General features: G+C 34.0%; 1 pseudogene; it reads left to right on the top strand.

Moving 5' to 3' along the window:
• The window catches only part of LOC148940490 (general transcription and DNA repair factor IIH helicase/translocase subunit XPB-like), a 133,454-nt pseudogene that overhangs the window by 47,527 nt on the left and 62,233 nt on the right, over positions 1-23,694 (top strand).

Below are 23,694 nucleotides of genomic sequence, written 5' to 3'. Positions count from 1 at the left end.
AGTCAGATCAAAACAAAAAGTACACCATTAGAACCGCCTTGTCCAAAACCCCTGTATAGGAAACTTTCTGTCCCTTGGCTTGAACAGCAAGGAAAATATATTGGCTTGAAAATCAAGAAAAGTGGCGGCTACTACAACATTCTGCCTAAAAGAGATATTGTTTTCTTTTTTTCTTTTTTCTTTTCCACAGATAGCTTGACACTGGAACATCGTAGAGAGTTGTTCAATAGCTCATTTTAAAGGAAATTAATTGGGTTAAAAATCTATAGTAACTAAAATAAATTTTTTCTAAAAGAGAATAAATTTTTCCACCAAAAACTGCATTTTTGATGTCTTTTCACATCCGGGTTGCAGCGGTAGCTAGCAACCTAGTAAGAGACGATCACGTCCAATGTTAAGAAATATAAAAACCCATAGTTCCTAAAAAGGAGTCAGATCAAAACAAAAAGTACACCATTAGAACCGCCTTGTCCGAAACCCCTGCATAGGAAACTTTCTGTCCCTTGGCTTGAACAGCAAGGGAAATATATTGGCTTGAAAATCAAAAAAAGTGGCAGCTACTACAACATTCTGCCTAAACGGGATATTTTTTTCTTTCTTCTTTTCCACAGATAGCTTGGCACTGGAACATCGTAGAGAGTTGTTCAATGGCTCATTTTAAAAGGAAATCTCTAGATCTAGCATCTTTTGCACTTAATTTTTTTTCAATTAATTATTTTTTACGAAAAACAAAATTTTTTATATACAATATTGATCAATGACGTCATAGTCGTTGGATGTATTAGTATTACATAATCCGGGTTGCAGCGGTAGCTAGCAATCCGGGTTGCAGCGGTAGCTAGCAACCTAGTAAGAGACGATCACGTCCAATGTTAAGAACTATAAAAACCCATAGCTCCTAAAAAAGAGTCAGATAAAAACAAAAAGTACACCATTAGAACCGCCTTGTCCGAAACCCCTGTATAGGAAACTTTCTGTCCCTTGACTTGAACAGCAAGGGAAATATATTGGCTTGAAAATCAAGAAAGTTGACTTTAACCCCGTTATTCTCCCCAAACGGGATATTTTTTTTTTATTTTTTTGTATCCAGAGATAGCTTGGCACTGGAACATCGTAGAGGGTTGTTCAATAGCTCATTTTAAAGGAAATTAATTGGGTAAAAAATCTATAGTAACTAAAATAAATTATTTCTAAAAGAGAATAAATTATTCCAATAAAAACTGTATTTTTGATGCAGTGACGTCATAATTACTATATAAGAAACGTCAAAACTGTAAATGGTCTCATTCATGAATACATAATGGCTAGATCAAAGCAAGCTACACGCAAGTTAAAAAATCAGTACTAAAAAATCAAGAAAAGTGGCAGCTACTACAACATTCTGCCTAAACTGGATATTTTTGTCTCTTTTCTTTGTTTCCAGTATAATAAAGATCAAACTCTTCCCTATACTAACTTGCATACGCAACTTTACTATAGTTAAGATTACAGTATTTATATTTTTTGTTACATTAAAAGATCCGGGTTGCAGCGGTAGCTAGCAATCCGGGTTGCAGCGGTAGCTAGCAACCTAGTAAGAGACGATCACGTCCAATGTTAAGAAATATAAAAACCCATAGTTCTTAAAAAAAGAGTCAGATCAAAACAAAAAGTACACCATTAGAACCGCCTTGTCCGAAACCCCTGCATAGTAAAATTTCTGTCCCTTGGCTTGAACAGCAAGGAAAATATTGGCTTGAAAATCAAGAAAAGTGGCAGCTACTACAACATCTGCCTAAACGGGATATTTTTTTCTTTTTTTTTTCTTTTTTTTTCTTTTTTCTTTTCCACAGATAGCTTGGCACTGGAACATCGTAAAGGGTTGTTCAATAGCGCATTTTAAAGGAAATTAATTGGGTTAAAAATCTATAGTAACTAAAATAAATTATTTCTAAAAGAGAATAAATTTTTCCACCAAAAACTGCATTTTTGATGTCTTTTCACACTGCAGTCTTTCAAACATAATCGTATACCAGCGGTAACAATTGAACCCACGCCTCTGAAGAGACTGGTGGCTAACACCAGTGCCTTGGACCACTCGGCCAGGCTGCCTCTCATAAATAAATATATATGTGAATTTGGGTTGCAGCAGTAGCTAGCAACCTAGTAATAGACGATCAGTCCAATGCTAAGAAATATAAAAACCCAAAACTCCTAAAAATAGAGTCAGATCAAAACAAAAGTACATCATTAGAAATACCTTGTCTGAAACCCTACTAGATAAATAATGAACGTCATCATAGTTTTATATTAGAGCTATGACGTGAATAGAGTGACGTCATAATTAGTATATAAGGAAAGTCAAAACTGAAAATTCTCTCATTCTTGATTAGAATAATGGTTAGATCGAAGCAAGCTATACGCAATTTGAAGAAAGAGTACTACACAAACAACAGAGCTAGTATCTTGAAAAGAGAAAATCAAAGGTATTCAACCGACCAGGCGTATCGAGAAGTAAAAATTGAGAGAGCAAAACAAAGGTATTCAACCGACCAGGCGTATCGAGAAGTAATAATTGAGAGAGCAAAATTACATAAAGGATCGATATAGATCATTATATATCTTGATTATGTAAGTTTTATCTTTATCAGGGTTATATAGGTAGTTAAAATTTTAATACAGAGGATCGGCACAGTTCATTATATCTATCAAACGGCTCGTGGTAATAAACTATATAGTAAGAGCAACCCGTCTCGCTAGTAACCGAAACCCTAAGGAACGGAATTTTGATACCGATACATACATTAAAAGAAATGGATTTTTACATTTTAAGCGGATGTTTTAGAGACAAAGCATATGCATCTACATCAATTTTCTTGCGACACATGGGTTTGAACCTGCCAACCTTCGATCAAAAGGTGCAGCTTAAGCCACAACATTATCGCATGGTATTATTGACAATAATTCTTAAATGAGTTTATTGATTTACTTTAATTAGTAATAATTTATCAAACAGTTCATGGTAACGAACTGTATACCATGGGTTTTCATAAAGGATTACATAAAGGACTGATATAGCATAAATGGTGTTTGTCGAAACGATTTTTTTTATATTTACATAAAATATTTTAATCTGAATTGTAGCAGTAGCTAGCAACCTAGTAAGAGACGATGATGTACAATGTTAAGAAATAAAATAACACATAACTCCTAAAATACAAAACCCCTGTATAGGAAACTTTCTGTCATTTGGCTTTAACAGTAAGGGAAATATATTGGATTGAAAATCAAGAAAAGTGGCAGCTACTGCAGCATTCTGCCCAAACGGCATCTTTTTTTCTCTTTTTTTTCAAATAGTTCATGGTAACGAACTGTATAGTAAGAGCAACCCGTCTCAATAGTAACCGAAACTTTAAAAAACGGAGTTTTGATACCAATAGATGCATCAAAAGAATTGGGTTTTATGATGATTTTAAATATGTAAGTTTCATCCAGTTTAGTTATACCCATCAAAAGTTACGAGCCAGAGAAAATTTGTCCCATTTTTGAAAAAAGGGAAAAACCCCTAAAAGTCATAGAATCTTAATGAAAATCACACCGCCAGATTCAGCATATCAGAGGTCCTTACTGTAGAGGTTTAAAGCTCCTATCTGCAAAAACGTGGAATTTTATATTTTTTGTCAGAAGAAAGATCACGGATAGGTATTTATTGTCCCTTTCTTTTAATAAAGAACAAATATTCTATCGATTGTCTACTAATAACCATTTATGACGTATTAAGTGACATGACGTAATATCTAACACCAATTATGTACTATTAACCATATATGACGTAACGAGTGACGTAACGTAAAAACTGAAGAAATTTTTTCTTTTTAGATTTCAGTTCAGAATTGCTAAAGTTATAAACTGCAAAAATATTTATGGTATCTGAGCAATATTTTTAATCTTTTAATTTAAAACTAGAAAAATTCCTGAAAATTCTAAACTAATTTGATTTTTTGTTGTTATAATAAAGAACGACCTCTTGCCTATACTAAATTATATAGGCCACTTAACTATAGTATAGGTTAGTAAATTTACATTAATATAATAAAGAACGAATATTTTACCGATTATCTACTAATAACCATATATGACGTAATAAGTGACATGACGTATTATCTAAAACCTATTGTGTACTAATAACCATATATTAATATCAGGAATTTGTCACATCTACAGCCTTTTCTAACTAACAAAAAATATTTAAAATAAAATCAATATTTTTCAAAGAACTTTTACCATTATAAGAAGCATGTAAACATAGGTATGTAAAATTCAGTAATTTTTGGGATGTTTAAACAAAAATCTGATTTTTCAACTGTAACTAGAATCATTTCCGAAATTTTTAAATAAAATAATTTTATTTAACTGCAAACTTCAAAAATAATTATGGTGTCCGAGCATTAATTTTAATCTTTTAATTCAAACCAGAAAAATGCCTGAAAATTTAAAAATTAGTTTGGTTTTCCTTTTGCTTCAGTTCGTTATGTTTTGTTTCGACTCGTTGCGTCATTTTATTTGAAATACAAGTAGACAGATGTGTATCAAACGACTATCTGTAGTTTACACTGTTCTTACCATACTAGGAATTATAACCCTTTGTTGTGGTTTATTATCAATTTTTTTGCCAAATTGGTTCTTTTGGATTTGGTCCTGGCAAGATTCCATACATTTAACTATTTCTTCTTTTTACGTTGTTATCTTGTCGTTGATATGCACTATTGTTAGTGTATCAGAAGAAAGTTTTGCTAAAAAAATGGCAGGGCTGGGAAAGTATAGTCTTTGGTTCTCACTTCTAGTCTTTATTGGGTTTTTAGTGCTGTCACTAACTTGGTATATAAACCTGTATTGCTTAGGGATATACATTGATGATGAAGTTTCAAAATCGGTGGCTATCAGCAGTGCATGTGTGGTTGTGTTTATCGTTTTGTTTTTGCTGATTTACTGGCTAAAAATAAATGTGCTGCTATACTTTTTTTCATTCGTGAGCATTTTCTTTGCCTTAGCATCGGTCTTGTTATTTTTTCTGCAAGCCGATGCAGGTGTCATCGCTCGACCAATGGTAGAAGTGTTTGTAAGAAACTACAATGGTAGTGAACGTGTTAATTTTATTTGAGACAAGTTCCATGGGTTTTTTGAATGTTATAATAAAGAACAATATTTTACCGATTATCTACTAATAACCATATCTGACGTAATAAGTGACATGACGTAATATCTAAAACCTATTGTGTACTAATAATAGTACACAATAGGTTTATGACTTAATCCGGGTTGCAGCGGTAGCTAGCAACCTAGTAAGAGACGATCACATCCAATGTTAAGGAATATAAAAACCCATAGTTCCTAACAAAGGAGTCAGATCAAAACAAAAAGTACACCATTAGAACCACCTTTTCCGAAACCAACCCCTGTATAGGAAATTTTCTGTCCCTTGGCTTGAACAGCAAGGGAAATATATTGGCTTGAAAATCAAGAAAATTGACTTTAACCACGTTATTCTCCCCAAACGGGATATTTTTTTCTTTTTTTCTTTTTTTTTTCTTTTCCACAGATAGCTTGGCACTGGAACATCGTAGAGGGTTGTTCAATAGCTCATTTTAAAGGAAATTAATTGGGTTAAAAATCTATATTAACTAAAATAAATTATTTCTAAAAGAGAATAAATTTTTCCACCAAAAACTGCATTTTTGATGTCTTTTCACACTGCAGTCTTTCAAACATTATAATTTATATAAAGGACCGATATAGTTCATCATAAATGGTCTTTGTCATCATGTTTTTTTATTTAGTTATCCAGAAAAATACCTGAAAATTTTAAAATTAGTTTGGTTTTTCTTTCGCTTAAAGTGACTTGTTACGCCATTTTATCGGGTGTAGACAAATTTGACATTTGGTTTTGACTGGTATTTATATTAAATAACGAAATATGGCCTATAATAATTGAATGACAAAGCTCACCATACTTACTGAAAGGTGTGTATGGTTGTGTGAAGCGGATTTATAGTAACATTTACATAAAGGATCGAGTTAGCTCATCATAAAATGTGTCAGTCAAGAGGATCATGTAGTAGCTAATAATAGAAGTTTTGTTTTGACTTTAAAAAGACAAATGTATAAAAATTACTTTCGGCAGGAATTAAACATCCGGGTTGCAGCGGTAGCTAGCAACCTAGTAAGAGACGATCACCTCCAATGTCAAGAAATATAAAACCCCCCAACTCCTAAAAAAAGAGTCAGATCAAAACAAAAAGTACACCATTAGAACCGCCTTGTCCGAATCCTCTATAAAGGAAACTTACCGCCCTTTGGCTTGAATAACAAAGAAAATATATTGGCTTGAAAATCAAGAAAATTGACTTTTACCACGTTATTCTCCACAAACGGGATATTTTTTTCTTTCCGCTTTTTTTTCTGCTCAGCTAGCTGGGCACTGGAAAATCATAGAGAGCTGTATAATAGCTCATTTTAAAGGAAATTGCAACATCTAGTCACTTTTGTATTTAAAAATAAAATACTTTTTAAAGTAGAATCAATTTTGTCAAAAAAATTGCATTTTTGATGTATTTTCATACTGCAGTCTTTTCAAAGATATTTGAATTTTGAAGCAATAAAACAGTCCATGTAATGAACTCTATAGTAATAATAGCTACTTGTCTCAATAGTAACCGAAACTCCTGGAACCAAAATTTTCTTTTTTGGCTTAATCGCTAAAATTATTATGTAAACTGCAAAAATATTTTTGATACCTAATCAGTAATAGTAATTTTTTAATTTAAACAACAAAAATACATGAAAATTCTAAAATTAGTTTTGCTTTTTGTCTCCTGGAAGAAATTTTTTTTCATCTCAGTTCAAATTTATTATTGTATCCTGGAACCAAGCTTTTTTGGTTTGTAACCCGTAAAGTACATATCTCCATATTATTGTCTCATAATTGCAATTATTTTAGTTTTCAGTCCAGAATCACTAAACTTATTATGTAAACTGCAAAAATATTTATGGTGTCTAACCAATAATACTAATTTTGTAATTCAAACAAGATAAATACCTGAAAATTTTAAAATTAGTTTTGTTTTATGCTAGGTTTTAGATACTCGACACGGGATTTTGTGTGGTTAATAATTTTAAACCTTGAAAAAATATGGTCTCACGCGAGTGGAAAAAAAGAAAGAATAACCAAAAACAATATCAAAATAGAACAATCCAAATTTCTACTAATAGAAAACTTTACTACACAAAAAATAAAGCTAACATCCTGAAATATCAGAAAAGTTTATTTAAAAGAGATAAAAATGCCACCAAACGCAATAAAGCTCGAGCACGCGTAAGGATTGCTACTAAGATGTCTTGTGATCCAGGATTTAAGAAAATGAAATATGACAGAGCAAAACAGAGGTATCTTACGGATCAGGGGTATCGAGAAGGGAAAATTGAGACAGCGAAACAAAAGAGCAAGGAAAGGTATGATAACGATATAGATTACCGAAACAAACATAAGAAAAAAGTTGCTACCAGAATAATGGGTAGATACTGGGGTGACAAAAGCTATAATGAAAAAATTAAATTCTCTGCGAGGTTGTACCGAAGAACGCATAAGGACAAAGGGAAAAATTACATTCAGAAATACAAGAAGATGGCAAAAATGCAGGCTGATCTTTGTAAATTGAGAAACATTTTACGCATGTTTTATCGGGATCACGAAAAGTATTCGAAATTACAGATTAAAATTCTCTTTGAAAGAGCGGATGCTGTTGAAAAGTCGGCTAGAAATGCTTTGGCAAAGCTTCATAGCAATATCCAAAAGAAATGTTGTCAGTTTAACGAAAAGCTTCCAAGGTATGGATTGGCAACTGCGGAACAGTTTATAGATGCAATGGAAAATGTTCGACAACACAGTGAATATACGGAGGCGTACTTCTTAGAAAATTCGTATATTAATTTTGGAAGGAGCAATTGCAGTTTATGTAGCAGCAATAAAAATATATATACAAGCATACCTATCAACAGCGAAGGAAAAGCAATGTTTTTCAATTATGGCGAAAACGAGCCTGTTAGGGTTATTAGTAAATGTGTTTGTAAGACTAATGATTTAGAACAAATTCCTGGAACACCGACTCAAGAAAAAAGCATTTCTAACTGTGTTTTAAACAGTTCGTTTAGTTCTACTGAATATTTGGCAAAAAATTCTCTGTGTAGTAGAACAAACTGTCCTGAAAAGTACGAGACAACTATTGAAAAATGCTCTAAAACTAGATCTGACAAGGAAATTATGATGGCTGAAGTCACCTATAACAATCTGAGTAAACATTCAAAACCAAAAATTGGGCAGCAGAATACTTGGCAATGTCACCCTGATATCCGCAAGCTCTATCCGACGGATATTGAATTATGTCAAATTCTTTTTGATATCCTTGAAAACAATATAGCATTAAAATTTTCAACTGACAAAGTGGTTAATTTCTACCTTGGCGGCTTGGATTATTGTGAAATCAATTACAGGGACACAAGAAAGCATGGGCATTCGTTATACTGTAGCCCAAATGAGGGATGTCAGAGCTATTTGCGTTCTCTAAGGGCACTAGCTCCACATTTTCCTGTCTTGAACTGTTTCATTAATAGCGTATATAAGGCAGTATCAAAATGTAAGATTATACAACATATTAATCTACTAAAAGTCGAGGGCTCGTACAAGGAACTAAGTCATTACATAGAAGAAGTGTCAAGTAGACTCTGTCGTAATAATAGTCAAGACTTCATTTACGGTGATAGCAATATTAGAGTTTCTGTGGATGAAAATACAATAATAAAATTATTTGGTGAGAGCCTTGATAAGGTAGCTAACATTAGGGATGTATACCCCACAATGCATTGTGACAGTTGTGAGCAGATAAAGACAAAATACCAATTGAAAAGTCTAAGATCCCTTTCAAATAAGAAAGGTTTTGATGTAATGATGGCCACGATTTTAGAACACCTACAACAGGACATACCCAAAGATGACAGAGAAAAGACTAATTCAATGTACAGGTTGGAAAGAGGATGTCATAAATTCATTCTTTGTCTGTGATTACTGTGCTGGGAAAATGTTGAAAAGTCAGGAGAATGTCCGATCAGCATTAAATAACCTTCATATAGACTGTACACCGGAATGTATAAAGTGTTTAAATAATTTTGAAATGGCAATGATTCGATTTGTAATGCCTTGTCTTACGATCGTCAGATTAGGACAAGTAACTGCATTGAAGAGACCTAGAACAGAACTTATTGACGCTCTTAAGGGGAGAATAGTATATCTACCTGTTGATGTGCAAGCAAATGCAGATATTCAGCCTGAAAAACTTCTTAACATTGATAGTTTTGTAGTCATTGTCAATGGTCAGCCTACTTACAACAAGAATGTTTGGACTGCACTAATAGATCTGAGAAAAGTCCATGAAGCACTGTTGTGGTTAAGAGAGAACAACAGTCTCTATAAAACAATACATGCATACACCCTAGAAGATTTAAAAAAAATACTTGAAGCCCGTCTTGCTGAAAAAGCGGTTGGTGTTGATAATTTACCTGAAATACCGGAAGCTGCAATCCTTCAGAAACTGACAGAAAGTGCAAAATCTACATTGGTTGAACATTTTTCTGTCCAGCCTCTCAATTCAGCGGTTCCAAAAGACTTCATTGAAGATTTTAAGCAAATGAAAGATCTTGGTACTGACCAATTTCAAATCAAGAAACTAAAAGGTGAGAGCGAAGACTTATTTCAGGAAGAACTTGATCTAAAAGTGTTTCCAAATCTTTTCCCGAAAGTTACAATAAAGAACGACACCTAGCCCATGTTAACTGAAACATAAATAGGGATTATGTAATCCGGGTTGCAGCGGTAGCTAGCAACCTAGTAAGAGACGATCACCTCCAATGTTAAGAAATATAAAACCCCCCAACTCCTAAAAAAAGAGTCAGATCAAAACAAAAAGTACACCATTAGAACCGCCTTGTCCGAATCCTCTATAAAGGAAACTTACCGCCCTTTGGCTTGAATAACAAAGAAAATATATTGGCTTGAAAATCAAGAAAATTGACTTTTACCACGTTATTCTCCACAAACGGGATATTTTTTTCTTTCCGCTTTTTCTTTCTGCTCAGCTAGCTGGGCACTGGAAAATCATAGAAAGCTGTATAATAGCTCATTTTAAAGGAAATTGCAACATCTAGTCACTTTTGTATTTAAAAATAAAATACTTTTTAAAGTAGAATCAATTTTGTCAAAAAAATTGCATTTTTGATGTATTTTCATACTGCAGTCTTTTCAAAGATATTTGAATTTTGAAGCAATAAAACAGTCCATGTAATGAACTCTATAGTAATAATAGCTACTTGTCTCAATAGTAACCGAAACTCCTGGAACCAAAATTTTCTTTTTTGGCTTAATCGCTAAAATTATTATGTAAACTGCAAAAATATTTATGATGCCTAATCAGTAATAGTAATTTTTTAATTTAAACAACAAAAATACATGAAAATTCTAAAATTAGTTTTGCTTTTTGTCTCCTGGAAGAAATATAATAAAGATCGAACTCTTCCCTATACTAGCTTGCATACGCAACTTCACTATAGTTAAGATTACAGTATTTATATTATGCATCATTATAAATTATAAAAGGTTCAAATGTTCGAAGATTATAGAGTTAAAAATTTTCCCACCCCGGGAATCGAACCCGAGCCTGTTAAGTGAAAGTTAACTATTCTAGCCACTAGACCATATTGAACCATAAAGAAGTATGATTTAAGAGCCATATGCGTATTATTATTTCACCATACCAATTATAATAAGGCAAAAACAAAATCGTCGACTTGCAACCTTACTTTTGACACATTAGTTAAATCTTCATCAGGCTTAAAAAATGTTTTGCTAGTTTTACATGAAAGAACGAACCTTAGTCCATATACAATAAAGAACGACACCTTGCCCATGTTAACTAAAACATAAATAGGGATTATGTAATTTCCAATAGTATCATGGCTGTAGAGATGGCTGAAACCTAGTTACAATAAAAAACGATCATTGGAATAACAAAAATTGCATACCTTTGGTATTAGCTAGCTACTTGATTATTTGAGACTCGTCTCTTACTATTTAAAAGAAGAAAAAGCCGTAGGCTTTTTCCTGTGTGTAATCAGTTTATTATCATAGGCAGCGCACTAGCACTGCCTGAGTAAAGAACAATGTGGGCACAATGTGTTTTTTTTCCGGGTTGCAGCGATAGCTAGCAACCTAGTAAGAGACGATCACGTCCAATGTTAAGAAATATAAAAACCCATAATTCCTAACAAAGGAGTCAGATCAAAACAAAAAGTACACCATTAGAACCGCCTTGTCCGAAACCCCTGTATAGGAAACTTTCTGTTCCTTGGCTTGAACAGCAAGGGAAATATATTGGCTTGAAAATCAAGAAAATTGACTTTAACCACGTTATTCTCCCCAAACGGGATATTTTTTTCTCTTTTCTTTTTTTTCTTTTCCACAGATAGCTTGGCACTGGAACATCGTAGAGGGTTGTTCAATAGCTCATTTTAAAGGAAATTAATTGGGTTAAAAATCTATCTATAGTAACTAAAATAAATTATTTCTATTTAAAGTAAAGAACAATCGCTCATGCATATTAACTGATATATGGTGGTTCCAGGGGTAGTTACTTGTGGTTCGTCTCTTACTATTTCAAAGAAGAAAAAGCCGTAGGCTTTTTCCTGTTTGTAATGATATAGCATAAAACGAATTCCAAGTTGTAAGGTTATAAAGGAGACTCCGCGCACCACGCAAAAAGTACAAAAGGCAAGAGCACCTACTGCAGGTGCCATTAATAAGGGCAGCGAAGCTGTTATTCGAGGAAATGCGCAAGACAATTCGGGTAGCGATGCAACAATGTCGGATAGCGATGCGGAAACAGTATTACAATAAAGAACGAACTCTAATTACATTTTGTAATCATGAAATATAAAATATAGTAATATAAAATATTACTAAATAACCATATATGACGTAATGAGCGACGTGACGTAAGAATTGAAAAAATCTTTTTTTATTTTATTTTCGTTTTCAGTTCGGAATAGCGAAAGTCATAAACTGGAAATATATTTATAGTATCTGAGCAATAGTTTTAATCTTTTAATATAGACTAGAAAAATACCTAAAAATTTAAAAATTAGTTTAATTTTTTGTTAGTATACATTAAAGAACGAACTTTTGTCAATAGTAACTGAAGTATTATATCCGGGTTGCAGCGGTAGCTAGCAACATAGTAAGAGACGATCACGTCCAATGTTAAGAAATATAAAAACCCATAGTTCCTAAAAAAGCAGTCAGATCAAAACAAAAAGTACACCATTAGAACCGCTTGTCCGAAACCCCTGTATAGTAAACTTTCTGTCCCTTGGCTTGAACAGCAAGGGAAATATATTGGCTTAAAAATTCGGGTTGCAGCGGTAGCTAGCAACCTAGTAAGAGACGATAACCTCCAATGTTAAGAAATATAAGACCCCCCAACTCCAAAAAAAAGAGTCAGATCAAAACAAAAACCACACCATTAGAACCGCCTTGTCCGAATTCCCTATAAAGGAAACTTACCGTCCTTTGGCTTGAATAACAAAGAAAATATATTGGCTTGATTACAATAAAAAACGATCATTGGAATAACAAAAATTGCATACCTTTGGAATTAGCTAGCTACTTGATTATTTGAGACTCGTCTCTTACTATTTAAAAGAAGAAAAAGCCGTAGGCTTTTTTTCTGTTTGTATTTATAGTTAAAAAACGAACTCCAGTCCAAAGAAACTGAACACTGTGGTTCATTTATATTATCTTCATTATTTTAGCTAGAATGTAAATAATATCAATTAAGATCGATCGTTGCCACACAGTGTCTTTGACCTCAAATCCTTCGGAGCCAAAGGAAAGTTCCGTATTTGTGTCTCTTATTATTAACAATTTACTTTACGTCGGAATAACGAATTTTGATTTCGTCACTTATCAGATTATGTATCAGATAAAATTTTTTGTTGCAGGTTTGCTTACCTTCTTGTACTGAAGGAAGAATTTATCAATTAGACAATTGATACTTCTCGTCATTAGCGTGATTAGAGTTATTCTGTCACTAATAGCATCACAATCAAACAACGATGCATTAGCTAAGGACGGCAAAATAGCAGTGAAAGGTTTTGTTGCCATTGTTGCTTCCTGCATCAAATCCAGATTTTCTGGTTATTATTATCAAACAGTTCGTGGTAACGAACTGTAAGTAAGGAGCGACCCGGCTCAATGGTAACCGAAACTCTAAAAAACTGTATTTTTATACCAATATAAAAATTAAAAGAATCAGATTTTAATTATTATTTAAAATATATAAGTTTAATTAATTTTATTCTTACACATAAAAAGTTACGTGCCTGAGAAAATTTGGCTGATTTTCGAAAAAAGGGGGAAAGACCCCTAACAGTTATAGAACCTTAATGAAAATCACACCATCATATTCAGCGTATCAGAGAACCCTACTGTAGAGGTTTCAAGCTCCTATCTACAAAAATGTGGAATTTTCCATTTTTTGCCAGAAGAAAGATCACGGATGCGTGTTTATTTGTTTGTTTGATTGTTTTTGTGTTGTTTTTTTTCCCAGGGTTGATCGTATCGACACAGTGGCCCTAGTATATTGTGGGAGGAATTATTCGTATGAAAATTTATTGCTATAGTGCCCATCTTTGGTTACAAAAATATTGGATGGCATTTATGCATCCTCACACGCACAGTTTTTTACCTTAGTCACCTGATTATTATTTTGAGATACCCATTTTGTTCAGCATGGTCAAAAATATAATAAATATGTCTTTTAGGATGACTTGATCCCCCAAAGTCCCCGGGGGGAGGGCTGAAAGTTATGAACTTTACTCAATGTTAACATATAGTATTGGTTATTGGGAAGTATACAGACTTTTTCTGAGGAGATTTTTTCTGGTAGGTGGGGGAAGGAGAGGGTGGGGGGCTATATGGAAGGATCTTTCCATGAAGGACGTTTTCATGGGGGCAGGGACATTGCTAGGAAGGGGGCGCCGGATTTCCCAGCATTATTAAAGAGAAAGATCAGGAATTAAATAAAAAAAAACAAGTTTTTCAACTGATCAACTGATTGTGATTAAGAGGTCATTTTTAAAGAACTGGAAAAAAAAATTCGAACTATAGTTTAAAGAGCAGGGTATTGACTAGGGGGCGAACCCCCTAATATACGTGTTAAAAATTTTTATAATAAAGAACGACCTCTTGCCCATACTAAATTTTATAGGGCACTTAGCTATAGTATAGTTTAGTACAGTTTGCATAAAGGACCGATAAAGTTCATTATAAATGGTGTTTGTCAATACGGTTTTCATTAAAGAACGAACTACAGCCCCTAGTAATTGAAGTTTTATGCATTACTAGCAACCTAGCTTAATTAGCTTCATGGTTCTCTGAGTTTGGTCTCTTACTATTCAAACTAAGAAATAGCAGTAGGCTTTTTCCTGTTTGTGATTGGCTGCGTTAGCGGCAACCTAGTCCAGGTTGCAGCGGTAGCTAGCATCCTAGTAAGAAATCTGGGTTGCAGAGGTAGCTAGCAACCTACTAAGTGACGATCACGTCCAATACTTAGAAATATAAAAACCCATCTGGAATGCAGCGGTCGCTATCAACCTAGTAAGAGACGATCACCTCTAATGTTAAGAAATATAATAGCCCATAAATCCTAAAAATAGACTCAGATCAAATCAAACAGTTCGTGGTAACGAACTGTATAGTAATAAATATAATAACCTATAACTCCTAAAAATGGACTCAGATCAAAAAAAAAGTACACCATTAGAACCGCCTTGTCCGAAACCCCCTATATAGGAAAATTACTTTCCCTTGGCTTGAATAACAAGGCAAATATATTGGCTTGAACATCAAGAAAAGAGACAGCTACTACAGCATTCTACCTATACGGCCTCTTTTTTTCATTTTTTCCGTTTTTTCACCTCAGCTAGATCGGCACTAGAAAATCATAGAGAGCTGTTTAATGGCTCATTTGAAAGAAAATTGATGTATTTAAAAACCTTTAATAATTAACAAAAATAATCATGTTATAGATTGATCAATGATGTCTTAATCGTAGGTTGTCGCCAGGTCGTCTCTTACTATTCCAATTAAGAAAAAGCCATAGGGTTTTTTCCTGTTTGTAATATATTGCATATAGAACCGAGCACTCCCACATTTACAAACTGTTACCTTGTTTTTTTCAGTTTTTATAATATTTCTACATCAAGTTAAAGACTGATCAATGATGTCATAATCGTAGGTTGTGGCCAGGTTGTCTCTTACTATTCCAATTAAGTAAAAGCCATAGGTTTTTTTTCTTGTTTGTAATTTTATAATAAAGATCGAAATCTTCCATATACTAACTTGCATACGCAACTTCACTATAGTTAAGATTAGAGTATTTATATTATACATCATTATAAATTATAAAAGGTTCAAATGTTCGAAGATTATAGAGTTTAAAATTTTCCCACACCGGGAATCGAACCCGAGCCTGTTAAGCGAAAGTTAACTATCCTAGCCACTAGACCATATGGAACCATAAAGAAGTATGATTTAAGAGCCATATGCATATTATTATTTCACCATACCAATTATAATAAGGCCAAAACTAAAATAGTCGACATGCAACCTTACTTTTGACACATTAGTTAAATCTTCATCAGGCTTAAAAAATGTTTTGCTAGTTCCGGGTTGCAGCGGTAGCTAGCAACCTAGTAAGAGACGATCACGTCCAATGTTAAGAAATATAAAAACCCATAGTTCCTAACAAAGGAGTCAGATCAAAACAAAAAGTACACCATTAGAACCGCCTTGTCTGAAACCCCTGTATAGGAAACTTTCTGTCCCTTGGCTTGAACAGCAAGGGAAATATATTGGCTTGAAAATCAAGAAAATTGACTTTAACCACGTTATTCTTCCCAAACGGGATATTTTTTTTTTCTTTTTTTTGTATCCAGAGATAGCTTGGCACTGGAACATCGTAGAGGGTTGTTCAATAGCTCATTTTAAAGGAAATTAATTGGGTTAAAAATCTATAGTAACTAAAATAAATTATTTCTAAAAGAGAATAAATTTTTTCACCAAAAACTGCATTTTCGATGTCTTTTCACACTGCAGTCTTTCAAACATAATCGTATACCAGCGGTAAGATTTGAACCCACGCCTCCGAAGAGACTTGTGCCTAACACCAGTGCCTTGGACCACTCGGCCAGGCTGCCTCTCATAAATAAATATATATGTGAATTTGGGTTGCAGCAGTAGCTAGCAACCTAGTAAGAGACGATCAGTCCAATGCTAAGAAATATAACAAAACTCCTAAGAATAGAGTCAGATCAAAACAAAAGTACATCATTAGAATTACCTTGTCTGAAACCCTACTAGATAAATAATGAATGTCATCATAGTTTTATATTAGAGCTATGACGTGAATAGAAAATCCGGGAGATCCTGGTTGCAGCGGTAGCTAGCAACCTCCTGGTTGCAGCGGTAGCTAGCAACCTAGTAAGAGACGATCACGTCCAATGTTAAGAAATATAAAAACCCATAGTTCCTAAAAAAAGAGTCAGATCAAAACAAAAAGTACACCATTAGAACCACCTTGTCCGAAACCCCTGTGTAGGAAACTTTCAGTTCCTTGGCTTGAACAGCAAGGGAAATATATTGGCTTGAAAATCAAGAAAAGTGGCAGCTACTACAACATTCTGCCTAAACGGGATATTTTTTCTTTTTTCTTTTTTTCTTTTTTTGTATCCAGAGACAGCTTGGCACTGGAACATCGTAGAGGGTTGTTCAATAGCTCATTTTAAAGGAAATTAATTGGGTTAAAAATCTATAGTAACTAAAATAAATTATTTCTAAAAGAGAATAAATTTTTCCACCAACAACTGTATTTTTAATGTCTTTTCACACTGCAGTCTTTCAAACATAATCGTATACCAGCGGTAAGATTTGAACCCACGCCTCCGAAGAGACTGGTGGCTAACACCATTGCCTTGGACCACTCGGCCAGGCTGCCTCTTATAATTTGGGTTGCAGCAGTATCCTGGTTGCAGCGGTAGCTAGCAACCTAGTAAGAGACGATCACGTCCAATGTTAAGAAATATAAAAACCCATAGTTCCTAAAAAAGGAGTCAGATCAAAACAAAAGTACACCATTAGAACCACCTTGTCCGAAACCCAGGTATAGGAAACTTTCTGTCCCTTCGCTTGAACAGCAAGGGAAATATATTGGCTTGAAAATCAAGAAAAGTGGCAGCTATTACAACATTCTGCCTAAACGGGATATTTTTTTCTCTTTTCTTTTGTATCCAGAGATAGCTTGGCACTGGAACATCGTAGAGGGTTGTTCAATAGCTCATTTTAAAGGAAATTAATTGGGTTAATTTTCGATGTCTTTTCACACTGCAGTCTTTCAAACACAATCGCATATCAGCGGTAAGATTTGAACCCACGCCTCCGAAGAGACTGGTGGCTAACACCAGTGCCTTGGACCCCTCGGCCAGGCTGCCTCTCATAAATAAATATATATGTGAATTTGGGTTGTAGCAGTAGCTAGCAACCTAGTGAGAGACGATCAGTCCAATGCTAAGAAATATAAAAACCCAAAACTCCTAAAAATAGAGTCAGATCAAAGCAAAAGTATATCATTAGAACTACCTTGTCTGAAACCCTACTAGATAAATAATGAATGTCATCATAGTTTTATATTAGAGCTATGACGTGAATAGAAAAACACGAAAATATATTGTTGTTTCTGAAGACGTCATGAAATAATATCATTGCGCCATGACGTCAATAAAATCATTACGCCGTGACTTCATAATTACTACTTAAGAACGACAAAGATGTAAATTCTCGCATTCTTGATTAGATAATGGTTAGATCGAAGCAAGCTATACGCAAGTTGAAAAAATCCGGGTTGCAGCGGTATCCGGGTTGCAGCGGTAACTAGCAACCTAGTAAGAGACGATCACGTCCAATGTTAAGAAATATAAAAACCCATAGTTCTTAAAAAAAAGAGTCAGATCAAAACAAAAAGTACACCATTAGAACCGCCTTGTCCGAAACCCCTGCATAGTAAAATTTCTGTCCCTTGGCTTGAACAGCAAGGGAAATATATTGGCTTGAAAATCAAGAAAAGTGGCAGCTACTACAACATTCTGCCTAAACGGGATATTTTTTTCTTTTTTTTTTCTTTTTTTTCTTTTTTTGTATCCAGAGATAGCTTGGCACTGGAACATCGTGGAGGGTTGTTCAATAGCTCATTTTAAAGGAAATTAATTGGGTTAAAAATCTATAGTAACTAAAATAAATTATTTCTAAAAGAGAATAAATTTTTCCACCAAAAACTGCATTTTGATGTCTTTTCACACTGCAGTCTTTCAAACATAATCGTATACCAGCGGTAAGAATTGAACCCACGCCTCTGAAGAGACTGGTGGCTAACACCAGTGCCTTGGACCACTCGGCCAGGCTGTCTCTCATAAATAAATATATATGTGAATTTGGGTTGCAGCAGTAGCTAGCAACCTAGTAATAGACGATCAGTCCAATGCTAAGAAATATAAAAACCCAAAACTCCTAAAAATAGAGTCAGATCAAAACAAAAGTACATCATTAGAAATACCTTGTCTGAAACCCTACTAGATAAATAATGAACGTCATCATAGTTTTATATTAGAGTTATGACGTGAATAGAGTGACGTCATAATTAGTATATAAGGAAAGTCAAAACTGAAAATTCTTTCATTCTTGATTAGAATAATGGTTAGATCAAAGCAGGCTATACGCAAGTTGAAGAAAGAGTACTACACAAACAACAGAGATAGTAACTTGAAAAGAAAAAAGCAAAGGTATTCAACCGACCAGGTGTATCGAGGAGTAATAATTGAGAGAGCAAAACAAAGGTATTCAACCGACCAGGCGTATCGAGAAGTAATAATTGAGAGAGCAAAACAAAACAGCAAGATGTGTTATCACAATGATGAAGATTATAGACATGCAAAAATTGAGACAGCCAAACAAAAGATCAAGGAACGGTATGGTAATGATGAACATTACAGAGAAGCAAGAATTGAGCAGGCTAAACAAAAGATCAAGGAGCGTTATCACAATGATAAACTTTATAGAGAAGCAACAATTGAGCAGGCTAGACAAAAGAGCAGGGAACGTTATCACAATGATCCGGGTTGCAGCGGTAGCTAGCAACTTAGTAAGAGACGATCACGTCCAATGTTAAGAAATATAAAAACCCATAGTTCTTATCCGGGTTGCAGCGGTAGCTAGCAACCTAGTAAGAGACGATCACCTCCAATGTCAAGAAATATAAAACCCCCCAACTCCTAAAAAAAGAGTCAGATCAAAACAAAAAGTACACCATTAGAACCGCCTTGTCCGAATCCTCTATAAAGGAAACTTACCTCCCTTTGGCTTGAATAACAAAGAAAATATATTGGCTTGAAAATCAAGAAAATTGACTTTTACCACGTTATTCTCCACAAACGGGATATTTTTTTCTTTCCGCTTTTTCTTTCTGCTCAGCTAGCTGGGCACTGGAAAATCATAGAGAGCTGTATAATAGCTCATTTTAAAGGAAATTGCAACATCTAGTCACTTTTGTATTTAAAAATAAAATACTTTTTAAAGTAGAATCAATTTTGTCAAAAAAATTGCATTTTTGATGTATTTTCATACTGCAGTCTTTTCAAAGATATTTGAATTTTGAAGCAATAAAACAGTCCATGTAATGAACTCTATAGTAATAATAGCTACTTGTCTCAATAGTAACCGAAACTCCTGGAACCAAAATTTTCTTTTTTGGCTTAATCGCTAAAATTATTATGTAAACTGCAAAAATATTTATGATGCCTAATCAGTAATAGTAATTTTTTAATTTAAACAACAAAAATACATGAAAATTCTAAAATTAGTTTTGCTTTTTGTCTCCTGGAAGAAATATAGTAAAGAACGAACTAAAGCCCAAAGAAACTGAACCCTGTGGTTCATTCATATTATCTTGATTATTTTAGCTAGGATGTATATAAAACGAGTTTCTTTTTTAAATTTAAAATTTGAAAGATATTGCTTTTAATTCAACACACTAAAAGTTCTACCCAACGGGAAATCGAACCCCGTTCTCCCACGTTACAAGTCGGTATCCTTACCATTAGACTATCGAACACTTATGAGATAAAAGTTACATATAAGACAAGATAGTTATTTTTTAATTTTGTTACAATAAGGAACGAACTGTAACCCATAGTAACTTAAGTATAAAATCAAACAGTTTTTAGACATAATAATGAGTTTAATTGCTCATTTTAAAGAAAACTGCTGAATATAAAAACCTTTTATAATTAATTACATTAAAAGACCATCATTGGAATAACAAACAATTACATACATTTGAATTAGTTAGCTATTTGATTGTTTGATGTTCGTCTCTTACTATTTAAAAGAAGAAAAAGCCGTAGGCTTTTTCCTGTTTGTAATCAGTTCATTATCCAGGTTGCAGCGGTAGCTAGAAACTTACATAAAGGACCCATATAGTTCATCATAAATGGTATTTGTCAATTAGGTCCGGCTTTGCAGTTGTAGCTAGTTTTTACAGTAAAGAACGATCTCTCACCAATAGTAACTGATGTATTGTGGTTCCAGGGGTATCCGGGTTGCAGCGGTAGCTAGCAACCTAGTAAGAGACGATCACCTCCAATGTTAAGAAATATAAAACCCCCGAACTCCTAAAAAAAGAGTCAGATCAAAACAAAAAGTACACCATTAGAACCACCTTGTCCGAAACCTCTATAAAGGAAACTTACCGCCCTTTGGCTTGAATAACAAAGAAAATATATTGGCTTAAAAATCAAGAAAATTGACTTTTACCACGTTATTCTCCACAAACGGGATGTTTTTTTCTTTCCGCTTGATTTTCCTCCTCAGCTAGCTGGGCACTGAAAAATCATAGAGAGCTGTATAATAGCTCATTTTAAAGGAAATTGCAACATCTAGTGCCTTTTGTAATTAAAAATAAAATACTTTTTAAAGTAGATACATTTAAGAACGAACTTTAGTCCATAGTAACTGAAGTATTATAAGGAATCATCATGTAGATGAGAAATTTTCCTTAAGAAATCATCATAAGTAAGAATTTCCCATACCGGGAATCGAAATCAGGCAAACTAGGTGAGAGCCAGCTACCCTAACCACTAGACCATATAAAATATATCAAATATCTGATTAATGAAGTTTTACAATAAAGATCCAACTCTTGCCTATACTAACTGGGATGGGTTGCTTAACTATAGTGTAGGCTTGTAAATTTACATTTAAAGTCAACAAATTAAAAATTCCCTACAACGGGGAATCAAACCCCGATCGCCCTTGTGACAAGCGGGTATGTTTACCATTGTACTATTGGAGACTCATGATAAATATGTTACATATAAGATGATAAATATGTTACATATAAGACATGATAAAAAAATGGTTAACTTACTAAGAAAATTAAATAAGGAATCGGTCAGGTTAATTATAAATGGGGATTATGTAAGTTTCATCGATAGCATGGCTGTAGAGATGGTCAAAACCTAGTAAAGAATAAATTATGGCACATATTGGGTTTAGTTTGATGCCTCATTCTCTGAATCTGGGTTTTAGTGGTAGATAGACACCTATCTGGGTTGCAGCGGTAGTTAGCAACCTAGTAAGAGACGATCACGTCCATTGTTAAGAAATATAAAAACCCATAGCTCGTAAAAAAGGAGTCAGATCAAAACAAAAAGTACACCATTAGAACCGCCTTATCCGAAACGCCTGTATAGTAAAATTTCTTTCCCTTGGCTTGAATAGCAAGAGAAATATATTGGCTTGAAAATGAAGAAAAATGGCAGCTACTACAACATTCTGCCTAAACGGGATATTTTTTTCTCTTTTCTTTGTTTCTAGATTTAGCTTGGCACTGGAACATCGTAGAAAGTTGTTCAATGGCTCATTTTAAAGGAAATTAATTGGGTTAAAAACTTTTTGCATTAAAGAACAAACTTCCAGCCCATAGTAACTAAAATAAGATAATAATTAATGTTAAAGATTGATCAATGATGCAGTTGAAAAAACAGTACTACACAAACAACAGAGATAGTAACTTTAAAAGAAAAAATCAAATGTATTCAACCGACCAGGCGTATCGAGAAGTAATAATTGAGAGAGCAAAACAAAGGTATTCAACCGACCAGGCGTATCAAGAAATAATATCTGAGAGAGAAAAACAAAGGTATTCAACCGACCAGGCGTATCGAGAAGTAATAATTGAGAGAGCAAAATAAAACAGCAAGATGTGTTATCACAATGATGTAGTTTATAGACATGCAAAAATTGAGACAGCCAAACAAAAGATCAAGGAACGGTATGGTAATGATGAAGATTACAGAGAAGCAACAATTGAGCAGGCTAGACAAAAGAGCAAGGAACGGTATGATAATGATAAAGATTACCGAAACAAACATAAGAAAAAAGTTGCTACCAGAATAATGGGTAGATACTTGGGTGACAAAAGCTATAATAAAAAAAATAAATTCTCTGCGAGGTTGTATCGAAGAACGCATAAGGACAAAGGGAAAAATTACATTCAGAAATACAAGAAGAAGGCAAAAATGCAGGCTGACCTTAGTAAATTGAGAAACATTTTACGCATGTTTTATCGGGATTACAGTAAAGAACAAACTTCCAGCCCATAGTAACTAAAATAAGATTATAATTAATGTTAAAGATTGATCAATGATGCCATAATCGTAGGTTGTAGCCAGGTCATCTCTTACTATTCAAATTAAGAAAAAGCCATAGGCTTTTTCCTGTTTGTAATAGAGTAATCCAGGTTGCAGCGGTAGCTAGCAACCTAGTAAGAAACGATCACCTCCAATATTAAGAAATATAAAAACCCATAACTCCCAAAAAAAATTCAGATCAAAATAAGAAGTACACTATTAGAACCGCCTTGCCCTAAATCCGGGTTGCAGCGGTAGCTAGCAATCCGGTTTGCAGCGGTAGCTAGCAGCCTAGTAAGAGACGATCACGTCCAATTTTAAGAAATATAAAAACCCATATTTCCTAACAAAGGAGTCAGATCAAAATATAATAAAGATCAAACTCTTCCCTATACTAACTTGCATAAGCAACTTCACTATAGTTAAGATTACAGTATTTATATTTTTACATTAAAAGACGATCACTGAAATAACAAACCATTCCATACATTGGACTTAGTTAGCTACTTGATTGTTTGAGTTCCGGGTTGCAGCGGTAGCTAGCAACCTAGTAAGAGACGATCACGTCCAATGTTAAGAAATATAAAAACCCATAGCTCCTAAAAAAGGAGTCAGATCAAAACAAAAAGTACACCATTAGAACCGCCTTGTCCGAAACCCCTGTATAGGAAACTTTCTGTCCCTTGGCTTGAACAGCAAGGGAAATATATTGGCTTGAAAATCAAGAAAATTGACTTTAACCACGTTATTCTCCCCAAACGGGATATTTTTTTCTTTTTTTTTCTTTTTTTTTCTTTTGTATCCAGAGATAGCTTG

This window comes from Artemia sp. Qi Xiang Cuo, chromosome 19 (genome assembly GCF_049724085.1).
Source record: "Artemia sp. Qi Xiang Cuo chromosome 19, ASM4972408v1, whole genome shotgun sequence".
In the NCBI taxonomy this organism is placed as follows: Eukaryota; Metazoa; Arthropoda; class Branchiopoda; order Anostraca; family Artemiidae; genus Artemia; species Artemia sp. Qi Xiang Cuo.
This window is presented reverse-complemented; position numbering and strand designations above follow the sequence as displayed.